Source organism: Rattus rattus, chromosome 1 (genome assembly GCF_011064425.1).
Source record: "Rattus rattus isolate New Zealand chromosome 1, Rrattus_CSIRO_v1, whole genome shotgun sequence".
Classification (NCBI taxonomy): domain Eukaryota; kingdom Metazoa; phylum Chordata; class Mammalia; order Rodentia; family Muridae; genus Rattus; species Rattus rattus.
In genome coordinates, this window is record NC_046154.1 from 245,277,748 (window position 1) to 245,283,398 (window position 5,651).

Below are 5,651 nucleotides of genomic sequence, written 5' to 3' on the forward strand. Positions count from 1 at the left end.
TTCTGGGGTGACATGTCTCTGGGAAACCTAAGAAAATGGGGATGGTGATATTGGTCCAGTCTTAGGAGAGTTGGCTGTTTTCTTGCTGTCCAGGGTCTGTGGAGCCATCTGTGGGTAAGAAGGTGAGATCCAAAAGTGTCTGTGTCTATGAGAGCAGGCTGGAGCATCTGTGGGTTGCTTCTCTGGAACTGTCCTGGATACAGTGAAAGACCCCCGGAACGGAGAGACCCTCACTCAAGTCTTGGGATGACACGATCCCCTAAGAACTCACGTGAGACCATCCTTGCTATAATCACACGAGGTTTATTGATAGGAACCAGTGCACTTGGGTCGAGACTCGTATCCCACGCAGGGGTAGAGGAGTTCAACCCCAAGTAACTAAGAGAAGGGGTATTTAAAGGAAGAAGCCACAACCCAAGGGGGTAGGGAGGGCGTCATTGGAAAATGTCGAGAATACCAGTGAAAAATCACAGAGAAACTCCCTGTTTCTCGAGATTGTTCTTTAAGATTTTAATCTAACTTTATGGTCAGTAAACAGAGTTGCTAAACCGGCTGGTGTAATCATCAGTTCTATGGTCAGTCAAGTTCCTGGAACAGAGTCACTGAACTGGCTAACCTACAGTTTTGGCTCTACTCTGTTTGCTAAAGTGTCTGAATGTTTTCCTGGTCCTTTAATAGATTTTGAGTAAATGCCTAGACTTGCCCAGATGATGAACACACACACACACGCACACGCACACGCACACGCACACGCACACGCGTGCGCGCGCATATATATATATATAGTAGAAAGTAAATTTTGGTTTGGGAAAAAAATATTTTTAAGTTAGTCTTGGTGGTTGGGGTGAGGGGAATTCTAATCTCAAAGAACAGAAGAGGAATCCCACCCTCTCAAATAAATATCAAGTAAAAACTTAAGCTATTGATTGGCAGGTGTACTTATCTATATGGAGTCTATTTGGTCCATGAGAGGTAGATCTGAATGGGTTTCCTGGAACTTATAAGTTTATAAAAGAGATAAGGTTGTTAATAGCATGAACAGTCTTCAAGGCGAGCTTAAAGAAGACAAAAAAGTTTTGTGGAGCAGAAGGAGCAAGGAGGACTTTTTCCTTCTGTCTCAAAGACTAAATATATATAAATTTAGCAAAACGAGAAACATTTTAAAGTTTACATTTAAAAGACAATTAAATAAAACTTTGATGACCTCATGAATATGATAGTTGCTCATATAGTTTAGCATGAGAAACACCTTAAGAGTCTACCAACCAAAGGAAACTTAAACTTGAACTTGTGATAATAAAAGTGGATGATCATATAGTGAAATGCTTTAGTAAAGTTAGTCTAATTTAAAAGAACTCCATTGGTTAATGTTACCTTTGAAGTCTTAATTAAAACAGTAGCTTAGCAAGGAGAGGAAATATGAAGTATTTAATCACTGGAGTTTAGATAAAGAAGTAGCAGATAGTAAAAACTTACATAAAAGTTTACATCTGAATTTGTTGTATCCTTTATCATGAAGCTTGTGAGTATGACAAACCTGTCTGTCTTTTTGATACGGAATCTGGTGGTCTTAACTAGTTAACGAATTTACTGATGAGCTATTATGGTGATGAGTTACCATGGGTAAGGAGCTAGAGGTTTGTTTTGTAGCTCTCTCAAGCTATCAGTTAAGTTGTCAATGAAATCAGAAATCTGGGAAGAATAAATTATAATCTAGAGGTCCTATATTAATTAAAATGACAGAGGTTGGTCTATAGTCCACCTATACAGTTTTCCTAGATCCCTGTACTCTCCTTTGCAACTCAGGCAGAGGTAGTCTGGTCATCTGGCCCAGAAGATGAGAGACTTTTTCCTGTGCAAGAGGAATATGGGAAAATGACTCACCTTGTCTTAGGCGATATGAGATATTTAATTCTCTGGGTGTCCTCTGTTTGTCCACAGCTTAGGCTGAGCCTTGGCAGCAGGTCAGCAATGAAGCAGTGTTTCTCAGTGGTTATACCACAATCTAGTTAGAGTCTTGTCACTGTTCCCTTATTTTCTCTGAGACCTTGGGAGTTCACTGTTAGGATTTGGGAGTCTCTGTCATAGTAACCTTAAACATTTAATGTTATATTTAGCAGATTTCTGACAAGATCGAGAGCCAGAATCTATTAAGCTTATCTCAGTTAGACAATCTGTGTTTATTTTTAATTATCTGCTCTAGCATATACTTAGAAAACAAAGAGAGTATATTGTAATTTAATGACAGTAGCAAACAAGGTTAAATATACCTTTAAGGCAGTGATCTTTAACCTTTTTATTGCTGTAAACCTTTACATTAATATTAAAATTATTTACCAAGGCAGGATAGAAGTCTGAAAATCTTATCTTAATTGAAGTGTCTTTGGACTTCTAAGCTGTTCTAAATCGAGAGGGCAACAAGATGGGAGCTACTCATAACAAAGATGGCAGGCAAGCAGCCATGTGATCACCGTAGCTGAGACGGTGCTGAAGCAATCACTGCACCCATGGAGGAAAGTCAAATGTTATACCTGAGAATGGAGTGGCAGAAGTGTTGATATGTATCAGCAGAGACAAACAGACATGTTTTGTCTGATGGACAGGAGTTCTCTCCCTGTCACGGCAGGCAGCCTCTGTCACTGTGCAGGGAGCAGTGACTTGCTGCTACTTGCTACGATTAGAGATCCCTTCTCCTGCCACACCTGGTCTAGACCTGGTGCAGACCAGAATGGAAGGAAATTAGAGATTAGAGATAAAAATTTCCCAGGAAATAGAAATTTAAGATTGCCCACTGGAACAATCAGCCGGGAAGTGGTAGAGGTGGCCGGGAGCTCTGGGGAACAGAGGCAGAGCAAGCTAAGTCCAAAACAAAACTTAGAGAGTGCATTTTAAAAGTTAAAGGGGAAGGAACCTGGAGTAGAGAGCAAAGGAATAAAGTAGTTGGGAGTGAAGGTGGGGAAAAGCCTACATAGAAATCTTCAATTGTTTGGATTGCTGGTAAGAATTGTAAAAGTCTTAATTTTTTAAGCTCTGGTAAGTGGCCATTTAGAGTTATTATCTAGTATTGGGGTATTGAGGACAAATTTAGCCTGTGAATTTGGAAGCCTTTAAGACCAGGAGGCATCCCAGTAGGGAGCCTATAAATAGCAGTGAAGACACTCCCTTTGAGTGAGGATGGAGGCATCCTAGTGGAAAGCCTGGAAGTACCCATTGCATGAGAGTAGAGGCTATTAATATTATAGCTTTTGGTGTCCTAAGGATAAATTCATAGCTAAAATAGATAAATTCAAGCAGCCAGGCTATATTTACCAAGTCATCACATGATAATCTAGAGGCTGAGCTGTGGGACCAGTACCTGAGCTGAGGGGCCAGAGCCTAAGGGAGAACAGTGTATGTAGGCCTAGGAATTTCCATCAGTACGAGAGAGAAACCATCCCCAAAACCACCTTGAGAGAGAGAGCTCACTCAAAGGAAGAGGTTCTAAAACAACACTGTGGATACGGGAAGCTTACCCATTTGTTGGTGTTTGGATGGAGAGTTCTAGTGATCCATTGGCTGGAAAGTCCATGTGGCAATGGGAAATTCATGCAACCTGAGAGTTTGTAAATCTGAGTCATAGCACCAAATGTTGTGTTTTGTTTAAAAAAAAAAAACATGTTTTATAGAGCACGATATGGTGTTGTGAAAAGGATGCCTCAGCAGGTCCATTCTGAGACACCCCTTCCCCCTGAGATACTAGCCATACAATGCTTCTAGTAGAGAATAGAGTTTATTAAGGATCATGGGAAGGGGAGTTGAGAACGGAGTAGAGGCAGAGAAAGAGGAGACAGATAAGGACAGAGAGCTTCTGTATGTGAGCAGCAGTTATGAAGACTAGTAGTTGGGGAATTTGGAAAACTGAGAATATGCTGTAAGAAAACATCTTCGTTAGAATTATCATTGCTGTGATAAACATCGTAACTAAACCTGGGGAGAAAAGAGTGTTTGGCTTATTCACTGTTATCACTGTTCATTACTGAAAGAAGTCAGGACAGAAACTCTAACAGGGCAAGAAACTTGGAGGCCAGGAATAAGTGTTGCTCATTGGCTTGCTCAGCCTACTTTGTTATACAACCAAGGACTACCAGCCCAGGGATAACACCATGGGTTGAACAGTTCCCTATCAATCACTAATTAAGAAAATGCTCTCCATGCTTGTCTTCTCAACTGAAGCTCCCTCTTGACCCTAGCTTGTGTCAAATTGACATAGAAGTAGCCAGCACAGAAACCTAAAGAATATTATCTGAAAGGTGGTCTCTGTGTAATGATCTAGAGACATAAGAAACATTGGAGGCAGAAAGGGTAACTTTAACCCGGTTGTTCTTGAAAGAGGGTATGAGATCTTCCAAAAAACACAGGAATAGATGGAATTATCTATAGGGTGATTTTCCAGGGGTGACTCTGGGCTTTAGATCAAGAATTGAGTGTGTCTGGTTCAGGAAGAGGATAATGCTGTCCTTGTGAACTCAAAGTCAATCTCGTTCTAGAAAAATGAATCCAAGAACTGAGACCTAATAGTGTAGTGATGGTGGGAGTGATAATGGGAATAAAATGGGGTTGGACTCATGGAGACAGGAGAGATTTGAAACCCAATGATTTTTAAAAATAGGCTTAATGCACAGGGTGATCTGGGCAGGATGGTGAACCAGGAGAAGGCTTCGGTAGGTATCCCTGATGCAGAAAGGCAGAGAAAGGATTAACTAGGGTGAGTTCCATCATGCAAAGACATTTTATCCCAGAAGAAATAAGCAAGCCATTATGCAGAGATCTTAATATAATAAGGGGCACTCCAAGAAAAATTATGACCCAGAACAGGGTGTGCCTTAGAATGCCCTGATGAGTCAGCACTTGATGAATTACCACTCATGTTTGATTGGAGTGTCCTCTGAAGAATTTCATATCTTTTACTGATTCGGAGAAGTATTTTAACTGAGAAAAGCTTCTAGACTCTTTCAGAGCAGAATCCTGTCTCAGAACGTCAAATCACAAACAAAGGAGGGCAAGAAATGGCTGTTTAAAAAACCTTTCTACCCAAGATAATTTGGCTTGGGGTTTGTAACATTTCGATAGTCCACAATCATGGCGGTGTTCATCAACCTTGGTACGGGTTTTGTTGGGAACCTTCAGTGCACAGCACCTCTGTTGTCCAAGCATCAAATGTTACGTGGAAGCTGTAGAAACTGACCTAATAGCATGACTGTTGCATGAGATGGTTAAAGGGAAAAAGAACAAGTAGCTGTGAGGAGAGAGGCCCGTGAGCGGGAGGAAGGTTAGGGTAGGGTAGAAGGTGAGAAAGTCTTTGGAATGTACAACAGATACTTGTAATACTGAAGAAACCTGGTATCACAGGTAGCCATATGTGCTTTCTCTTTGTGTAGACAGCAAGCCTCATAAGTTTTTGAGGAACTTTGGCTTTTATCTAACTGTAAGAAATCCTCTTATGATCCAAGTTGAGCCCATTTTTTGATATCTGGGGTGTCTTTTGGAGTATGGGGAATTGGAATTAGCTTTGAGCCTGACAGAGGCCAAATATTCTGTCTTCTTTTGCTATAAACTCATTCTTATAATCTGATAAAAAGGAAGCTGCCTGGGAAAAAGGCAATCTTCCAGAC